We start from the raw sequence: 21116 nt of genomic DNA, 5'->3' as shown, positions 1-21116 counted from the left end.
GGTCAGCACCAACACTTTGATTTGTGCTCGGAAACATACTGGGAGCCAATGTAGGTCTTTCAGGACCGGTGTTATATGGTCTCGGCGGCCTCTCCCAGTCACCAGTCTAGCTGCAGCATTCTGGATTAGTTGTAGTTTCCAGGTCACCTTCAAAGGTAGCCCCATGTAGAGCGCATGGCAGTAGTCCAAGCGGGAGATAACCAAAGCATGCACCACTCTGGTGAGACAGTCTGTGGGCAGGGTGGGTCTCAGCCTGTGTACCAGATGGAGCTGGTAAACAGCTGCCCTGGACACAGAATTGACCTGCACCTCCATGAATAGATGTGAGTCCAAAATGACTCTCAGGCTGCGCACCTGGTCCTTCAGGGGCACAGTTGCCCCATTCAGGACCAGGGAGTCCCCCACACCTGATCACCCCCTGTACCCCAAGAATAGTACTTCTGTCTTGTCAGGATTCAACCTCAATCTGTTAGCCACCATCCATCCTCCAACCGCCTCCAGACACTCACACAGGAGCTCCACAAGGCAGTTATGCATGGGTCATTTTCAACCAGAACATCTCTCTCTATTTGCTGAATTCCCTCGCACTCTGGACAGAGCAGTCCAAGACTGCTGCCTGCCTCTCTGGGCAGATCCCCTTGCCAGAGGGTTTCTGGCATCCCCCCTGCCTGTTTTCCTCCAGTGAGGTTGATTTGCCACGCTCATGCCTTACATGGTCAAAACGGCCTTCGGGGAAACATAGGAATTTTGGGTCCTGACGTCAGCCCCGCAGCCAGGGTTTTGGGTAAAGTGCAGAAGGAGGCTAGAAGTGGGTGGGGAGAGGAATGGGGTGGGGGAGGCATTAGCCCAAGAGCAGGAGCTGCAGGCACATTTCACATTCGCTTGGGGGGCAGACCTGGATGCCCCTCCCTCCCTCCCCTTCATTCCAGGGATTCACCTGCAGGAAAGGAGGCAGGCCAGGTAAGGTGTGGTGCCGGAAGATGCTGGCGAGGTAGGAGATTTTAATGGGGGGGGGGGACTAAGAACGGTGGGATGTAGTCATTCAGAGTGGAAAAGTAGGAGAGGAAAAGGATGAAGGAGGAAAGCAGGGACAAGGAAGGAGGAGAGACAAAGATGGAGTGGTCCATGGCAGGTGAATGAATGAGAGGCAGGGTGGTGTAGTGGTTAGAGTGTAGGACTAGGACCTGGGGGACCAGGGTTTGAATGCCCCCACCCTTGGGGTACCAGCTGCTGCCTCTTTCAGCACGGCCTACCTCGCAGGGAGACCCCTGGAAGAAAGCTGTTATGTTTCTAGGCAATGCTTTGAACAGCTGCCGAGACGCAATACAGTGGTACCTCGGGTTAAGTACTTAATTCGTTCCGGAGGTCTGTTCTTAACCTGAAACTGTTCTTAACCTGAAGCACCACTTTAGCTAATGGGGCCTCCCGCTGCCGCCGCACCACGATTTCTGTTCTCATCCTGAAGCAAAGTTCTTAACCCGAAGTAATATTTCTGGGTTAGCGGAGTCTGTAACCTGAAGCGTATGTAACCCGAGGTACCACTGTATTTGATCATGTCCACAGCCTGGTGGTATTGCTTTAGTGGCAAAGCTAGAGAGGTCCCTGTCCCCAGGAAACTTACAATCTAAAGTGAGACAGCAGGCAGCCCAGTGGAGACGAGGGAAGCAAATGTTCAGAGGGGCGAATGAGTTTTGTTGCGTTCTGTATCATTAGACGGGGATAAGGACCGGGATGATGATGTGAAGGCTTCATGAGCCAGGCTTCACTGCATTTTTGTGCCAGTTGCAGCCTCTCAGCTGATCCTACCTCACAGGGTTGTTGTGGGGAGCAACTGAGGAGTGGGAGACCCATGGACGCCATTTTGATCTCCTTGGAGAGGAAGGTGAAGACATAAACGCTATATACTGTATTTTTTGCTCTATAAGACGCACCAGACCACAAGACGCACCTAGTTTTTGGAGGAGGAAAACAAGAAAAAAAATATTCTGAATCTCAGAAGACAGAACAGCAAGAGGGATCGCTGCGCAGCGAAGGCAGCAATCCCTCTTGCTGTTCTGGCTTCTGGGATAGCTGCGCAGCCTGCATTCGCTCCATAAGACGCACACACATTTCCCCTTACTTTTTAGGAGGGAAAAAGTGAGTCTCATAGAGCAAAAAATACGGTAAACAATACTACGCAAGCGACTCGGTCTCGATAGCTCAGCAGGTCAGAGCGTGGGGCTGATAACGGCAAGGTCACAGGTTTGATCCCTGTATGGGGCAGCTGCAATTCCCGTATTGCAGGGGGTTTTACTAGATGATCCTCAGGGTCCCTTCCAACTCGACAATTCTAGGATCCTATGAACTCCGTAAAGGCAGAATGTCATCTGGTCTCCGTTGTAAGCATCGCACAAGCAAACCAGGATGGAGGTTGCCCGCTGTGAGAACAGGGTGCTGGACTAGTAGGGCTGCTAGCCTGATCCAGCCAGGCTCTTTTTATGAGAAGGGAGACCATGGAAGAGGAAATGGGCAAAATGAAACTGGGACAAAAGCAGAGCAGGGCAAAAAGCAGGCTGGCTTTTGAAAGCCGGGAAGAGAAGAAAGCAGGGAGCAGCAGCAGCAGGAGAGAGAGAGAAGAACAGGGCAGCACACCGCCATAACTCAGGCATGGGCTAGCTAAGTAGAACCTCCATGCATAGGCACAGTCTACCTGCCACAGTCCCAGAAGGCTGGGAGTGGTGTGGTCTTCCCTAGACTAGAGGCACCTGCCTCCCAAACACCTTGGGAAGGGTGACCCCTTCTTTGGTCCTACCCAGCAGAGCTCATTGTGGGGTGAAATGGGGCTGGACTGAGTGCAGAAGGCGAGGGAGCAGTAACCCCCCCCCCCACAAAAGAGGCTCTGTTTTTGCAACAGGCAGGAATGCGAAGGGTGAAGCCTCTGCTTGATGCGAGCCACCCGTTTTCTCCCCAGGGGAAGTAAAAGTGGCAGGCGAAGAGGGGCGAGTTGCTGGGTTGGGGGCTGGGGTCGGGCGCCCCCTTTCCCCCTCGGCCCCAGCTTGCAGGGAGAAATGGGGCTGGGGTTCGCAGGAGGAGGCAGCAGAACACTCGACCCCCCAGGCCCTTTCCAGAAGCTCTGTTCAGCGGCTTCAACCACGCTGGCATCTCCAGCGACCTGGTTGAAACCCCGGAGATGTAGTGCGGGAAATATTGAGCTGGATGCAGCTTCCTCCGTTGCAACAGGCAGGAACCCCACCGGTCGAGCTTCCCCCGGCGACGGGGAGGCGGCAATAGGGACCGCGGAGGCTGCATCCCTCCATCCTTCCAGCCTCCTCCTGCGCTCGGCGGCGGCGGCGGGCGGAGCGAAGCGTCCGCGGGGCGGAGGCTGCTGTGCCGTCCGGGCTGCGCTGGGCTGGCTCGTCCGCCGGCTCCTCCTCCTCCTCCTCCGCTGCTCCTCCGCCGCCTCCTCCTCCGCCGCCGCCCGAGGCTCCCTCCCCGGGCCCGGCGCCGTCCGCTGCCCGCCCGCGCAACGCTCCGCTCCGCCCGGCGCAGGTACGCCAAGCTGCCGCGCCTCGCGGGCGCCGCCATCGCCGTCGAGGGCGCAGCAGCGCCCGCTTGGGCTGCTCCCCCTGCGGGGCCGCGGACGCGGGGGGGGGGAGGGAAGGGGTGGGGTGGGGGTTCCCAGAGGCCCCAGCTGTGCGCCCCCTCCCACTTTCTCCTCTCTCCGTCTGCGTGGGGATTTTGGGGAGGGGGAAAGCCTGGGCGCTCCACCCCCCGGAAGGAGGATCCGGGAGGGGGAGTAAAGGGAGTTTGGGGGGGGGAGGGAGGAAACATGGGGCACCGCCCCCAAGGAGGATCTGGGAGGGGGGTTTAAGAGAGTGGGGGGAGGACTTGGGGCAGACGCCCCCCTAGAAGGAAGATCTAGGAGGAATTAGCGGAGTGGTTTTGGGGAGGGACTTTGGACACCCCAAGGAGAGTCTGTGGACGGAAGGGAGTTGTTTTGGGGGAAGATATGGGGCAGCCAGGGGGATTTGGGAGGGGGTGTGGTGTTAAGGGAATGCAGGAGGGGACCTGGGACAGCCCCCCCCCCCATAAGGAGGACGTGGGAGGGGGAATTAAGGGAGTGGGGAGAGACTTAGGGCAGTCCCCCCTCAAAGGAGGACGAAGGAAGGTGAGTTAAGGGAGGAAATATGGGCACTGGGATTTAAGGTGCTGAGGGCTTGTCTGCCCTTTTGGGATCTGGGGAGGGGGCGCCCCAAAAAGTCATGGGGGGCTGCGGTGGCTGCTGGCCCCCTTTGGAAGAGACTGTGGGCCCCTGGCTCAAGGAAGTGACCTAGCTTTGTGGCTGAGCACTCGCCTTTTTCAACTTTCCCAAATGAAAGATGCTGAAAAGTTGTATCGTGACATATATTGTTGCAACTTGAGTTATAAAAGTTGTTACGTCAGTTGTTTTATTTTGTTTGTTTGTTATTGTTATTATTTAGCTGAAGCTAAATGTTGCCCAGTTGCAAAAATAACAGCAGATTTGAGTTCATCCCACCCAAAAATGTATTTTAAAGAAATCGGCAAAAGTTAAGTTTATTCCCCTAAAAATGATACGCCTTGAGTGAAGAAGGCCCAGGTTGGACTGGGAAAGACCCCTAGATTGCAACCCTTATTTATTCCTAGAATCATAGAACTCTATGATTCTATGAGGTGGAAGGGACCCCAGGGGGTCATCCATTCTGACCCCCCTGCAATGCAGGAATCTCAGCTCAAGCATCCATGATAGATGACCATCCAACCTCTGCAGAAAAAGGAAGGAGAGTCCACCATGTCCCAAGGGAGACAGTTCCACTGCCCAACAGTTCTTACTGTCAGAAAGTTCTTCTGAATGTTTAATCGGAATATCCTTTATTGTAACTTGAAGCCATGGGTTCGAGTCCTACCCTTCCAGAGCAGGAAAATACAAGCACACTCCCTCTTCCCTGTGACAGCCCTTGAGATATTTGATTTGTATACCTCCCTTTTATCCAAAGATGTATAACATGAAGAACATAAATTTATGGATCATCATCATAAAAACCGTAGAATTGTAGAACTCCCTGCAGTGCAGGAATATTTCTCTGTGGGGATTGAACCCACAACCTTGACATGATCAGCCCCACAACAGAGCTAACTTCCTTGCCAATAATAATAATAATAATAATATTTTATTTATATCCCACCCTCCCCAGCCAAAGCTGGGCTCAGAGCGGCTAACAACAGTAAAAATAGCACCGTTTACATAAAATCACAGTCAATTAATTGAAACACATTCTAAAATCAATTCAGAATCAAATTAATGGCAACCATTGGGCTAGAGTTCTATGAGGACTACAGGAGGAGAGAGGGGGTCAGACTTTGCCTTGGCCAAAGGCCTGGTGGAACAGCTCCGTCTTGCAGGCCCTGCAGAAAGATGTCAAGTCCCGCAGGGCCCTACTCAGACAATAATAGTAATAGATAGCATAATAAAAATAATCATCATAATAACAGTCCCCTCAGCCATAACTTTAAAAGGACATAGATCATTTATAGGCCAAAGTCCTGGAGAAAGAGGATTTTTTCCCCGCTTGGTGCCTAAAGACATGTAATGATGGCAACCAGGCGAGCCTCTGGGGAGAGCATTCCACAGTCAGGGAGCCACCACAGAGAAGGCCCTTTCTTAGGTGGCCACCGTCTGAACCTCTTGAGATTGGGGGGGGGGGCATAGAGAAGGGCCACTGATGACAAGCGCAGGGTCTGGGTTGTTTCGTATGGGGAGAGGCGGTCCTTGAGATAATGTGATCCTGAGCCACGTAAGGCTTTATAGGCCAGCACTGGAAACTAGCCAAATAGCCAGAAAACATTATTATCATGGCTGTGAAGGTTATTGTGATTACTGGGTCATGCATTCAGAATAGATGATGCTGAACTTGCTAAGCCCATGGAGGTCTGGCTCAGCCAAAGGGCCGTGGTTCAGTGGCAGGACATCTGCTTGGCTTGCAGAAGGTTCGTTCCCTGCTGGAATCTCCAGGTTGGGCTGAGAGAAAGGCTCTGCCTAAAATAATAATAATAATAATAATAATAATAATAATAATAATAATACAGTGGTACCTCAGGTTACATACGCTTCAGGTTACAGACGCTTCAGGTTACAGACTCCGCTAACCGAGAAATAGTGCTTCAGGTTAAGAACTTTGCTTCAGGATGAGAACAGAAATTGTGCTCTGGTGGCGCGGCAGCAGCGAGAGGCCCCATTAGCTAAAGTGGTGCTTCAGGTTAAGAACAGTTTCAGGTTAAGTACGGACCTCTGGAACGAATTAAGTACTTAACCTGAGGTACCACTGTAATTATTATTATTATTATTATTATTATTATTATTATTATTATTATTATTATTATTAATACCCTGCCCATCTAGCTGGGTTTCCCCAGCCACTCTGGGCGGCTTCCAACAGAATATTAAAATACAATAGCCTATTAAACATTAAAAGCTTCAGATGTCTTCTAAAAGTCTGGTAGCTGTTCTTCTCTTTGACATCTGGTGGGAGGGTGTTCCACAGGGAGGGTGCCACTACCAAGAAGGCCCTCTGCCTGGTTCCCTGTAACTTGGCTTCTTGCAGTGAGGGAACCACCAGAAGGCCCTCGGAGCTGGACCTCAGTGTCCGGGCAGAACGATGGGGGTGGAGACGCTCCTTCAGGTATACTGGACCGAGGCCGTTTAGGACAGCTGCTGCCCATTGGTGTATACAATACTGAGCTGGGTGAAGTGATGGTTTGAGGCATATCCTCACCCGCGCAGAGTCAGGAGCAGAGACTGCCTTTCTCCTGGTTGCTGGGAGCGAATTGCAAAGAGGCTTGTGTTCATAAAAAGGTATTCCTTTGTCTTCCCCTCTTCCCAGGCCTCGGTGGGTCATGTTGGAGAAATGGGCCTGTGATAGCTCAGTTGGTAGAGCATGACACTCTTAACCTCAGGGTCGTGGGTTTGAGCCCCATGTTGGGTAAAAGATTTCTGCACTGCACAGGGTTGGACTAGATGACCCCTGTGGTCCCTTCCAACTCTTCATTTCTGCGATTTCTATGAACATGTGGCTGAGAATTTCCTTTTCTTCATTTAGTAAATCATATGTGCCACTGAACTGACGAAAGCCTCCAAGCGGTTCCTTTGCTTATTCTGATTTATTGCGTCTCTATCCCACCTTTTTGTCCAAAGAGCTCAAGGCAAACATACGTATTTTCCCCACAAACAACAACCCTGTGAGGTAGGATGGCTGAGAGAAGGCCGTGACCGGTCTCACACCTAGTGTACTTCTTGGCTGAGTGGGGATTTGAACCCAGGTCTCAGCCTGACAACTGCAGCACACTGCCATCCGGTTTACACAGGAGGATACAAAATGTTTGTTAAACACTCCAACCCCAAACGTTGCCAAAAAAGAGGAGGTGTAAAAATAAATAAATATTGAAATATAAACCTGATCAGCAGCTTAGGGAAAAAAAATATGCATGTACTGTAACAGAATGGCATGTTAAAGTTATGTGTCTGGGTTAGCTTGCCTAAATTAAGTACATAAATACATAAATAGATAAATTATTTTGTCAGGCGCTAAAAAAAAATCTGCACATGTGTGTAGCAATCTTTCAGCTGGGAACCTTTCACTTTTTGCCGCAAGCGCAGAACTCTACACAGAACTCTAGCCCAATGGTTGCCATCAACTTGATTTGAACTGATTTTATAATTAATTGATTTTAGAATGCTGTATTATTTTATTGTTGTTAGCCGCTCTGAGCCTGGCTTCGGCTGGGGAGGGCGGGATATAAATAAATTATTATTATTATTATTATTATTATTATTATTATTATTATTGAATTGGAAAGGGATCCCCAGGTGTCATCTAGCCCAACCCGCTTGCGAGGCAGCCACAACCTAAGCTTATATCTGTGTAAAGGGTGTGATGGTGTGTGTGTGTGTGTGTGTGTGTGATATTGCCCCTATCTGAGTTTAAGGGGGGATTTGTTTTCTGCATAGACTTGTGACCTCAAGGACTCAAGAGACCTGCTTTTTGGGGTTTGTGGTGCGCTACCCAAGACTGCGTAGCCACAAAGGGAGGAGTTTGCAAGGAGCTTGGGGGGGGAGGCATCAGTTGTGGTGACCACAGATGTAGAGTTTGAAAGGTGCAGAAATCCTCGTGAGGCCTGTGCAGGCCTGGTTTATGGATGACGCCAGGTGTGCCGAGCGCAGGTGGGCAATGCTTTTTGTAAGGTGGTGGTGTGTGTGCAAAGGAAAGGTTGTGGGCTCTCCATCTATTTGTGGCTGGAGAAGGACAACGGTTTGTTTTTTTCCGTTGCCTGTGGCGATCTCTCTCATTTCGACTGTGCCTCTGTCTTTCCTGGCCGACCAGTTTGGTGGCTTCTAACTTTGCAAAAAACCTCCGAAGTCTGTTTAGCGGAAATGAGGGAGGGATGAGTGTGTGAACCGTATCTAGCGATGCTTCAAGTCAAGCCACTTATTCCCCCGAAATCTCTCCGCAGTCCTTGCGGCCGCTGGTGCGTGTATCGATTTGGCACATCCGAAACACCTGGATGAGCCTCCGTTCAACCTGTTGAACGGTTCAGCTTGCCCCACTTGGAAACTGGGACTGGTAACTTTGCCAGCTGGAAATTGTGTCTGTCGAAGTGGCTGAGTCAGCAAGAGGCTATCTATGTGCAAATTGATGCCAGAGATGTGCAAACGTGACAAAAATGCGCAGGTCTATGACACATCGATGTGAAAGTGTGTGTGTGGGGGGGGGAGAGAAATCTCTGTTTTGAAATGCTGATCTCCTGATTGTTGTGGCGGGGCGATGCCCTAGTTCATTTGCCTTGCAAAATAATCTTATGGCACAACATCTCTCCGTGTCAATAATCTAAAAAGAGTGTGCTTGTTTTGTGTGCCTGTTAACTATATGGGGTGTGTGTGTCAAGCATTTCTGCTGAGCGAATGGCACTGGGGCAGGTGTGCTTAGACAGGCAGAGGCTGCGCATGGCTAGGTCATGCCATGCCAATATGTGCAGCAGATATGAGCAGGGAATGGCCGTAGCTCAGTGCTGGAGGAACATCTGCCTGGCAGGTAGAAGGTCACAGGTTCAAGCCCCAATGGCATGTACAGATACGGCTGGAAAACACTTCTGCTTGAATTCCTGGGGCGCTGCTGCCACTCAGTGTGGACTATCCTGCGGTCAACTTGAGCACAACACCCTGATCTCACAGTGGCCAACCCATTGCTTCTTGTTTTCTCCCGCTCTGGAGGGTAGGACTCGAACCCATGGCTTCGAGTTACAAGAAAGGAGATTCCAATTCAACATCCAGAAGAAACTTTCTGTCAGTGAGAGCTGTTCGACTGTGGAACGGTCTCCCTCGAGAGGTGGTGGACTCTCCTTCCCTCCTTTCCTTAAGCAGAGTTTGGATGGCCATCTGTCATTGATTTTTTTTTAGCTGAGAATCCTGCATTGAAGGGGGTTGGACTGGATGGCCTTTGGGGACCCTTCCAACTCCTAAGATTCTTCTGCAGGCAGGACCCAAGTACGATAGTGCACACCCAATGAGTGTTTCGTTGTTGTCATCAAAATTATTGCTCTCCTTTCACCAGGAGGTCCCAAGGCAGGTTGCAGCAATGATTAAGAATTGTTGTTGTTGAGTTGTTGAGTTGTGTCCACCTCTTTGTGACCCCCTGGACCAGAGCACACCAGGCCCTCCTGTCTTCCACCGCCTCCCGCAGTTTGGTCAAACTCATGTTGGTCGCTTCGAGAACACTGTCCCACCATCTCGTCCTCTGTCGTCCCCTTCTCCTTGTGCCCTCCATCTTTCCCAACATCAGGGGCTTTTCCAGGGAGTCTTCTCTTCTCATGAGGTGGCCAAGTCTTGGAGCCTCAGCTTCAGGATCTGTCCTTCCAGTGATCACTCAGGGCCGATTTCCTTCAGAATGGAGAGGTTTGATCTTCTTGCAGTCCATGGGACTCCCAAGAGTCTCCTCCAGCACCAGAATTCAAAAGCATCCATTCTTCGGCGATCAGCCTTCTTTATGGTCCAGCTCTCACTTCCATACATCACTATTGGGAAAACCATAGCTTTAACTACACGGACCTTTGTTGGCAAGGTGATGTTGGAAGTGAGTGATGTCTCTGCTTTGTAAGATGCTGTCTAGGTTTGTCATTGCTTAAGCATTAAGATTAAGAATTAGGCACAGTTAAAACACAGCACCATCACAGGGCCTGAAAACACACACTGAAAGCCTGGGGAAAGGGGCATCTGCAGCATTTCCTGAAATCTCTGTTTTCCCTGAAGGATGGAAGTAAAAGGAATTGTTATGGGGTAGAACCTCCTGCTGCCTTGCAGAATAACAATGGGAGCATAGATCCTCAGTCCACCCAAGGAGCTTACAGTTTCAAGGAGAGAGAAGGAAGGATGCCATTAACACACACTTCCAGCATGAGAAACGATTAAATTGCGAACCAGCAGTGCGCGTATTAAGAACGTTTGCTGTGGTTGCACCATGCCTTATGATAATGGCAGCGGTGATAACAAAACAGAGAGCTGTCAATGCTCTTTTGTTTGTATACAATTTGTGCCAGCCGCAGTGGCTGCATCCTGCCTCCACTATTGGAGTCCATATTCCTTTGAATGCCAGATCCTGGGAACCACAGCAGGGCCTGATCCTGCTACAGGGCTCTTCCTATGTCCTTACGCTTTGAGGATGTATACTTAGCTCATAGTCTTCTTGAATCGATCACCAAAGCATACACCCATCCCATTTGCACATAGCACTAAGCTGAAGCATGGATTTGTGTCTGAACCTGAGCACCTGGTTTGTTTCTCCCAGACAAACCATAAGCGGTAAACCAAGGACAAACCTTGGATACAAACTCATGGCTCCTCTGGAGTGAGACAAACCATAACCCCGTGTTCAGGCACAGCTCTGGTTGATCTGACAGTTGCGCAACCAGGTGAGGGGTTAAGTGGCTGTGATTTTTCCTGTGAATACCTATAATAAAATCATTTATGTTGATCTTCGCAGCCATTTCAGCACATGGGTGAAGACACCTCGTGTTCACACATGCCTTTATGTTTCACAGTATACAGGTTTTCCCCCCAATTTTTTTATTTATTTAAAATTTTGAAAATAGTTTTAGAGTCATAGAACTGTAGAGTTGGAAGGGAGCTAAAGTGTTACCTGGTCCAACCCCTTTGCAGTGCAAGAAAGCACAGGTAACTACATCTGCATACTCGCACATTCATGGTTAGTCATGGTTTGGCTTAGCCTTAGGGTTATTGCATTGAACACATTATTATTATTACTTTTTTATTTCTACACCTCTTTATATTTTTAAGAAAAAAATCTCAAAGCTGTTTACAACCTACATTAAAGTATCAAATAAAACAACCCCAGATAAAACATCACTGAAGAAAGTCAAAGTTAAAATGCGCATCTAAAACAGCATAATTAGCAAGAGAATATGTTATTATCATAAGCAGAGAACGTATCTGCTGCTGAGGCTGCCTATCCGGTGGTGGTTCATGGTGACGGTGGAAACTCAGGCTTGGTGACGTGGGTCTGTACTAAGAGGAAGCCAAGATGTTCTCTGGCTTTTTCAACAGTGGCAGCTTTTGTAGCTGGAGTCAGTCCGGGCTTCACCCTCCCAGGCCAGGTGGAAAATCAAGACAGGGAGCAGATCTTCCAGGACTCCCAGCCAAAAGAGCTTGCCATCTGTACCAGAGGAATGGACTGAATTGTGTTTGGTGGGGAAAGCCTCTTGATCTCCCTCAGTGGCCCCAGGGCTCATTCCTATTTCCCTCAGGGAGGGGTGGCGCATGTTTTGCACGATAGAGCGCAAAACGCCAAAAGGAGGAACAGTCCTTTCAGGTGGTTTCCCATCGCCTGCTCTGCTTCTCCAGAAGGGAGTGGCAGATTTCCCCAGCTAGATGAGTCTTCTCCTAATTTTATTTTTGATTTGTACTCTGTTTGAGCTGCCAAACCATGTTCCCTGCTCTTTTATGGCTCAGTCATCTCTGCTCTCTCCTGGGGGAGAGCCTAGGACTTGCCAATCAGAAGGTTGGCGGTTTGGTGAGCTCCCGTTGCTCGGTCCCAGTTCGAAAGCATGTCAAAGTGCAAGTAGATAAATACGTACCACTCCGGCGGGAAGGTATACCATGTTTCCGTGCGCTGCTCTGGTTCGCCAGAAGCGGCTTAGTCCTGCTGGCCACATGACCCGGAAACTGTATGCTGGCTCCCTTGGCCAATAAAGCGAGATGAGTGCCGCAACCCCAGAGTTGGCCACGACTGGACCTAATGGTCAGGGGTCCCTTTACCTTTACCTTTTATATCTTGCAGTGGTGTTCTCTGGCTAAGGAGGGCACAGAAAAATGCACTTGCTAGGGGACAAAATGTATGTGTTAGTGAAAAGAGCACGCAATAATGTGTTACATTTGGGGAAATGGCTTTCCAGAACTATTCCTTCCAGTAGCACCTTCTTCAGATACTTCTTCAGGTATCTGAAGACCTAATATATCAGACTGGCAAACACTAATGGTAGAATACTTGCAGCTAGCAAAGGTGACGGGAAGAGTTAGAGGCCAAACAAAACAAAAAGTCCACAAGGAATGGAGAATATTTAAAGAATATTTGAAGAACCATGGTATAAAGGGTAATCTCCTGGCAGACTTAGACTGAGCCTTGTAGTCTATTGTGTAATTGACAATTTACATAGTGTGCAGTAAAAGTGTATTTAACAGATAATGTACAATGAGAATGTTTGGAAGTGCATGCACACAAAAGCTCATACCAATATCAAACTTAGTTGGTCTCTAAGGTGCTACTGGAAGGAATTTTTTTATTTTGTTTCCACTATGGCAGACCAACATGGCTACCTACCTATATCTTGCAGAAATATGTACAGACAATCCCCTGTTTCAGGGGCTACTGATATGTGCATGATAGCTCACAGCACCGATCCCGGAAGTAACCTGGAAATGTCATAAAAGGTGTCTCTAAAAGGGCAAAATGGGGAAGGGATGGGCTGGCACGGGGTGTTTTCAGACTGTTTCAGTTGCATGTGAATTCACACAGGCTCGCAATGACCCGGAACGTAACCCGCAAGCAAATCAGGGGTTGCCTGTATATTAGGCATAACTGGGCACACCACGAAATATATGTATCAGCAGAAATCCGCATTCTCAATAGTACTACTTTCGAGTAGATTTGTGCAGGACCAATGCAATGAACGTACTTAAGCATGAGCAAACCCTTCTGAGCTCTGAGACACCAGCTTCTTGGTGCTTAGGACTGCGGTCTGAATTAAAGGTACAAACGACACAGGAGATGAATAAAAATGAAGGCCCGGTGGTTTCCCCGAGGCATCTGGTGTCTGGGCAGGCGGCCGGTCCCTTTCCTAAGGTGCAGGATAGAGGACCAAAGATCTGATTCTCGCTCTGTCGCTTGCGGTTGCTTTTAGACAGAATGCACTGGCAGAAGACCCTGGCAAAGTCTTAATGCACGTGGACCTATCTGAATTGCCAGCAGGGCACTGAAGGTCTCAAGGAGGAGGACGAGGAATCTTGCCAACTTTCTTACGGTTTACGAAAGCACCCTCAGCTCGTCAGTTGGTGCTGGCCGCCAGGTGAGTGGCTTGATTTCTGAAGGTTTTCTGATTTACGGATACTGGGTTGTCCTGGGCAAATTGGGCAAAGGACAGGACAGGTAGCCGTGTTGGCTCAAGAAAAACGCCAGATCCATCGTCAGGCAAGGCTTTAATTAGACCTGCCAAATGTCACACAATAGCATTTCAACACTGTTTTTAACACTTTTCCGAGCTCTTAAGGCTAGAACTTATGGACTTCCAGAAAAACTGAATGTTGGAAGGTTCGGGACCAGGGCCAGATTTAGGTTTGATGAGGCCCTAAGTTCCTGAAGGTCATGGGGCCCTTTATATGTCCAGCTGTCCTTTGTCAACCACAAATAGTTGCTGTTTTTTGTGTTGAATATATGCTGTATGGTAATTTATGGACCTCATAGGTATCTCAGGTATCTCAGGGCATTTGCACATGTTTCCCTGCAACCAGTCCATGCAGAATGTCGGCACCCTATATATAGAAAGGAGCAAACCAGGGATATTTGAGGGAGCAGGCTAGCAGGCAGGGCCCATGACTCACATCATAGGAGACTAAACAACACAAAACACTGTTTCTGCATGTAGGTTTTATTTTATTTGCTTTTTATATTTTGGAAACGTTCATCCAGTTCCCCCCCTTTAATTTTTTTGGGGCCCCCAAGAGAGTGGGGCCCCAAGCTAGAGCTTGTTTAAAAAAGGTAAAGGTACCCCTGCCCGTACGGCCCAGTCTTGACAGACTCTAGGGTTGTGCGCCCATCTCACTCAAGAGGCCGGGGGCCAGCGCTGTCCGGAGACACTTCTGGGTCACGTGGCCAGCGTGACATCACTGCTCTGGCAAGCCAGAGCCGCACACAGAAACGCCGTTTACCTTCCCGCTAGTAAGCAGTCCCAATTTATCTACTTGCACCCGGGGGTGCTTTCGAACTGCTAGGTTGGCAGGCGCTGGGACCGAACAACGGTAGCGCACCCCGCTGCAGGGATTTGAACCGCCAACCTTTCAATCGGCAAGCCCTAGGCGCTGAGGCTTTTACCCACAGCGCCACCTGCGTCCCTATCAGAGCTTGTTTAGCTTATACGTAAATCTGGCACTGCTTGGGAGAGATGAAAGGAGGGACGCCTTCACGCAGCGCCTAATTAAACTGTGGAACTCCCTCCCACCTAGATGGCTCCATGGAATCATAGAATTGTACAGTTGGGAGGGATCCTGAGGGTCATCTAGCCCAACCCCCCTGCAATGCAGGAATAAGAGGATCGCACAAATCCATGGGGCAGGAGAGGGCTATCAATGGCTACTACAGTCAGGGCCATCTTAAGCATATCCGGCTCTGTGGTGCAAAGACCCCTCCGGTGCCCCCCTGGCAACTCCAAAACAAGGGAGGGGGCGGTAGAAAATGTCCTCTGCCTCCCCCATTGCCCCAATCCCCGGCGTGGTGGCGGCGATCAAGCAGGAAAACGTGCTGGCGGACATGCTCTCTGGGTCAGGGCGCCCGAGAAGGCAGGCTGGGAAGGCTGCACACTGCCTTTTGCCAGGAAGCAGAAGGAGGACAATGACCTCTGTGTGGATCGCTCTCCTCGTGCGGAGGCTTGGGAAGGAAGCTGCTGTTGGCTTTTTGCAGTTTGGTAGCGCTGCAGAGAGCTTGCTGGGGAGACCATGCATTAAAAAGGGACTCAAAAATAACTTAAACAAGGTTTTAATAAGAAAAACAAAAACTCCTTTTACACTAAATACATCAACAACCAAACCAGACCCAACCACCAACCCAAACCCCAGGGTAAAGGGAGAGCTAGGTGCTGCTCCTTATATACTAAACCCAGATGCTGACACACCTTAATCAAATACAACTCAGCAGCACCTGCTATGTTTCACAGCTGTAAAGCTGGGTCTCGTTATCTTGCTCTGGCCCCTTAAAGACATACACATCGAGTGGAACAATGATGAACCTTTACATTTAAAGAAACCATTCAACAGCTGCATGCCCGTCAGACATATGGTTGACGGGGCGCAGCTGGCAGGCGTTCAGGGAAAGGGAAGGCTGCCAGCAAAGCCGTGCAGCTCCCCCACTCGCTGGGGCGCCCCTGAGAGGCCAGTGCCCTTGCGCAACAAACCACTAACACCAATGGGGAAGAGGGCTTTGACTACAGTTGCAGGCACTGTGGGAATAGGATGCTGGACGAGATTCCTGCATTTTGGGGGGGGGGTTGGACTGGATGACCTTTGGGGGTCCCTTTCAAATCTGATTCTATGACTAGATGGGTCATGGGCCTGATCCAGAGGGCTCTTCTTATGTTTTTGACGTTGAAGCAAGTGGGAGGACAGTGGGAGGAAACAAAAGTGGTTGATATTGTAGCCGCAGAGTTTTCATTTCGTCTCAGGGTATGTGGGAGGTGGTAGCAGATGATGAGATTAGGTTGCACCATGTGGGTGCCAGGGAGCCTCTGGGCTGCAACCCAGGCTTGCTGGGACAAAGAAAATGACAGGGGTCGATCACTTTTGAAACTGTAGCACCCAGCTGCCCCTTGGATCTTAGGGAGAAGGCACAGGTCATCTGGAAGATTGAGAACAGAAGCAAAAGTGAAACTAGACAACATTTATAGTAACAAAGCTGGAAATGAATTTTAGACCACATTCTTTCCACATTCAAGCGGCATATAAATTTCATGACATAAACACAAACGTTTCCAGGTGTTATTTGCACTAAAATAGCTCTTGCTAAGCTCAGTTTTCCCCTAATACATGCATTTTGCATGGCAGAATGTGGAATTTTAGACCATTGGGAGATAAGTGCTCTTCAATATGGTGTTATATCAGCAGCCAAACATCACAATACAATAGTACTTCCGGTTACGTAACCCTCTGGTGATGTAAACTTCAGGATGCGAAAGTGGCAAACCCGGAAGTATTTGACCGAGTTTCTCCCCGCGCACATGCGCAGAAGCTGTCCTCAGGCTGTAGAAACCTCGGGATTCGACCAAACCTCCAGAACGGATCCTGTCCGCAACTGGAGGTGCTACTGTATATTGATATACCATGATATCTGAAATAAGGAAGGAACTATGCAGAGGTGAACAGGTGAACGTCCTGGCAACTGCTACTAAACCGGATAAATGACAGTATTATCAGTCATCACACACTCAGTTTCATCAGCAGGCAAGCCAGAATGCATCCCAACAGGACTTTTGGTTTTGGACTTGGCTATCAAATGGTGATATTTGGATTAATCAGGTTCGGCAGGCAATGAAGAGCACATCTTTCCACCATGGTTAGCTGATTTCTGATTTCCACTTTTTATATGGTTCATATTTTTAGGTATGGTTATTCTGAGCCACTTTGATTTTTTTCTTTTTTGATGAATTAGCAGTATATGAATATTTTTCTATAAATAAGACTGATAAAGTGAGAATGGACAGATTAGCCCATCGCTCACTTGTCGTTCAGATTATGCCAGCAAATCTATGTATCCTTTCGTAGCATTGGATGCTGGGTAGGGATGGGAGCAGTTTGGTTCAGTTGGCATTTCAGGGTGAATCTTTAAATTCAGCGCTTTCCAAAGCAACAGGCAATCCAAAACTTGGCCGTCTTTCAAAATTTGCGCATATTTGAATTCTGCCATGCAAAATGCATGTATTAGGGGGAAACTGAGCTTAGAAAGAGCTATTTTAGTGCCAATAACACCTGGAAACGTTTGTGTTTATGTCATGAAATTTATATGCCGCTTGAATGTGGAAAGGCAAGAAAACCCTCAAAGGAGTTGAACCGCATTACATTTGGGGAAATTCCTTGCAAAAATATGCACATTGGTCAAAACTGCATGCAAGGATGTGCTCATTAGGAGAACATTTGCCCTGAAATGCTGCTGAAATTTCCACGAGGGTTTTCTCTCGCTAAAGAAATTGCAGATTGTTGCAGCGGGGTGGAGAACTGAATTTAATGTTGGAAACATGGCAGACTGAGGGAGCCGTGATGGACGAGCCCTTTCCTCCCTCGTACCGAATGGCCCTCTGCATTTTTCTGGGGCCTTAATATGACTCTGACTCACAGGCTCCAGTGGATGGCTACCTTGAGCTGGCCTGGCTTGTCCTCGGCTCCTGAATGCTCCCAGAACTGCCTAGGCAGGGCATGGGAAAAAGCACCACACGATCCCCGCATTGCCAACACGCTCCTCTCCAAATGGTCCACACCCTTCCGATTGCTGCAGACAGTTTTCCCCCTCCTTCCCCGTTTGCTTTCCTGACAGCCGTGTGAATTTCTTCACTGCAAATCCTCTGGCGGGATGTTCTGTGCTCTGCCTTTTGGCGCTTGTCCCTGCTGGATTCTCTGTTGATTTATGGATTCCGTTTGTCGGAGAGCAGAAATTGGAAGGGCGTTCCTCCCCCTCGTGGCGGGAGAAGCATCCTTGCTGTATCCAGACCTTCCTAGAGAAGCTTTCTGTTCTGAACGCCTCGTCTTTCCTTCTGAATGTGACCGTTGACCCAACTTGGTGCCCCAACTTGATGGATCTTCAGCTGTGGCTCGCGATCTGCAAGCAAGTCACTAGAACCGTGGGCTCCCACCGAAGCTGAATTTTGGACGATTCAGGACAGATAGAATGAAAGGTCTTCTTCACGCAGCAGGAGACAATGATGGCCGCCAACCTAGATGGTTCAAAAAGCTTTTCACAGAGGCGAGGAGCTGTGGCTCCTTGGACATGACACTGTATAGCTTCCTGGCCAACAGCACAGAGTGAAAGCTCATTAAATAACCAAGATCATCCAATCCCTCAGCAAACAATTTAGGAGGAAGGCTTGACAAATAGGTCATTGGGAAGCACCTCTCAGATCTCACGAAAATGATCGACCCATGCCTGGGCTGTAGTGCTTTAGGCCATTTGAGAAGTCCCACCCAAGGAGGAAAAAAAATGTGCATGTAGAAAACCAAGATGTCAGAGACAGCTTCCCCCCTGAGTTGCTGACTTTCTGCATGCAAGGAAATTTTTACTTGTGGGATGGAGCATTGGTTTGAACTAGTTCACACCCTGTTTGAGTGACGACCCAACTGCTTAGAACTCTTTGTTCACACTCAGCACCCGGCCAGAGGACAGACAACTTGACAGAGAACAGCAGGCGATAAAGAGTTTTCCAAACATGGGCATGAGAAGCAGAATGTTGCAAGCGTTTCATATTAAAGGAATTGTGGGCGAAATCTGAAAAAAAGAAGAAGAAGAAGAGGTTTTGAGTGTGTGTCCATGTGCCCCTCCCTCTCCCCCTCCTGGAGAGCTTCTGACTTTTGCAAAATAGAAGCAAAACCAGCCCCAAACAGAAAAAGTCAAACTGAAAACCACAGACCCCAACCCCCCCCCTTGAGACAACATGTTTTTGGTGTTGCGAGTGCATGCCTGAGAAACTGGGTTAGGCGGGTGTGATAATTTGGTTGTTTTTGCTCGGGAGGCCTGGAGGAATACAGCGTGCGGTTATGTTACTAATCCTGATACCAAGAAGGTTGCCTGATTGTCAAGATTAAAGAGCATTTAAGATGAATGTCGGAGGCACTTGAGTTGCAATTCTGCCTTAATCCCGAGGAGATTAAGCTCAGCGGTAAAGCGCAAGTTTTGCAGGCAGAAGGGCTCAGCCTCCACCTTTGGCATTGCCAGCTGAAAGGTCTGTGGAATCACAGAATCACAGAAACACAGAGTTGGAAGGGACCCCCGGGGTCATCTAGTCCAGCCCACTGCAATGCAGGCATCTCAGTTATAGCATCCATGACAGATGGCCACCCAACCTCTGCTTGAAAACCTCCAAGGAAGGAGAGTCCACAACCTCCCGATGGAATCCGTTCTGAACAGTTACTACTGTCAGAAAGTTTCTCCTGACTTTTAGTCGGAATCTTCTTCTTTGTCCTGCCCTCCAGAGCAGTTCGTTCCCTCTTCCATGTGACAGCCCTTCAGATATTTGAAAATGGTTCTCATATCTCCTCTCAGCCTCCTCTTTCCCAGGCTAAACATACCCAGCTCCTTCAACCGTTCCTCATCAAGCTCGGTTTCCAGACCCTTGATCATCTCGGTCTCCCTCCTCTGCACACCTTCCAGCTTGTCAACATCCTTCTTAAATTGTGGTGCCCAGAAGTGGACACAGGACTCCAGATGTGTTTCCCAGATGCCAAAGACCAAAGGAGGCAGTGCTGGTGGGCCAGATCCCCCTAAGATCTGACTTGCAGTTTCATAACTTTTTAGAAGGAGGCTGAGACTCATTGGGAGAGCAAATGTTCTGCATGTGAGCACTTTCTCTTAAAAAGACCTCAGGCAGTAATATAAGGGTGGGGGGACGTAAACTCTGCATTGGTTGTTCCCAAACATTTCTGGGGTGCTGCCTGCTTGGTTCCATAAACTCACCCCCTGTCCTAGAAAAAGCAGTATTCAAAACTGTGGTTTGCACAGCCCCTTATCCAGCAGCCGATTCCTATGTTCTTTATAAAGACCTCTGAGTCTCCATTTTGGCTTCCGGGATCTTTCGAAGCACTTAACTCAACTGTATTGGTGAACTTCGTAAACCACCACAGCAACACCCCCCACCCCCGAGTGCTTTCACTTGGTTTCCACATGGTGGCTGTAACGTTTAAATAGGGAAGCTTCAAATATCCGCATCTCTGATGTTTGTGAAGCAAACAAGGTGCATTTGCTTGTTGCAGATAAATACTCCAAGGAGCTTCGGGAAAATGTGTGTGTGTGTGTGTGTGTGTGTGTGTGTGTGAGAGAGAGAGAGAGAGAGAGAGAGAGAGAGAGAGAGTGGAAGCAGCAACTTGGAGCCCCCCCAACTCTTCCGCATGTAAGCATTTAATGCTAAATGGGATTTTAACATGAGAAGAGTGCTGGATCAGGCCAGTGGCCCACTAGTCCAGCATCCTGCTCTCACAACTGAACAGCTGACTGTGAGAAACCTGCAAACAGGATCCAAAGCACTCTCCTCTCCTGTGGTTTCCAGCAACTGGTGTTCAGAACTATGGCTGCCTCTGCCTGCGGCTTATACTTTTGCAAAGGAATAGAGCACAGTGCAGTAAGCCAGCAGCTACCTTGGAAGGTCGAAGATGAAAGCAACTTACTTGCAAACGCTGACCAGATGGGGTCACGCTGACTTTGGGAAGATACGAGAAGCATGCGAGGCTTCGAGCGACCTTGCACGTTAACTCTCCCTTAGCCGACAGCATCTCAGGAGTTTTAAAAAATGGGGTTTAAAAGCCAGGAGGGTCCTCGGAGCTCAGGTGGTCAAACTGCCCAGTCAGTGCAGGGGTCGTGCAACTGCAGCCTCCTCCCAGATAGATGACTGACCAATGTCTGTTTAAATACTTGTATTGAAGGAGAGCAGGCCACCTGAGGCTGTCAATCATGTATCTTTCCGGGGAGAAGTCTGTTGCGCTCGAATCCTGCATGCAGGTTTCCGACAGGCCCTTGGGAGAACAGTCTGCCATTCTGGCCTGGTCCGGCAGGCTCATCTTTTCTTCTTCCATCCTCAAAATTTCACTGCAATCT

General features: G+C 49.1%; 1 protein-coding gene across 3 annotated transcripts in view; it reads left to right on the top strand.

Moving 5' to 3' along the window:
• The first annotated feature begins 848 nt into the window (after positions 1–848).
• The window catches only part of LPP (LIM domain containing preferred translocation partner in lipoma), a 286392-nt gene continuing 266124 nt past the window's right edge, over positions 849–21116 (top strand). Inside the window, exons 1-2 of one of the 3 annotated variants that reach the window (XM_077929605.1) lie at positions 849–960; positions 13462–13626. The gene's annotated coding sequence lies outside the window, so the exon portion shown is untranslated. Of the gene's footprint in view, positions 961–3376; positions 3529–13461; positions 13627–21116 lie in introns of those variants that run through there. The other 2 variants (XM_077929604.1, XM_077929606.1) reach the window with 2 other exon arrangements.

The sequence above is a fragment of the Podarcis muralis genome, chromosome 6 (assembly GCF_964188315.1).
Source record: "Podarcis muralis chromosome 6, rPodMur119.hap1.1, whole genome shotgun sequence".
Taxonomy (NCBI): Eukaryota; Metazoa; Chordata; class Lepidosauria; order Squamata; family Lacertidae; genus Podarcis; species Podarcis muralis.
The sequence above is the reverse complement of the archived record's forward strand: the minus strand, read 5'-3'. Positions and strand labels throughout refer to the sequence as shown.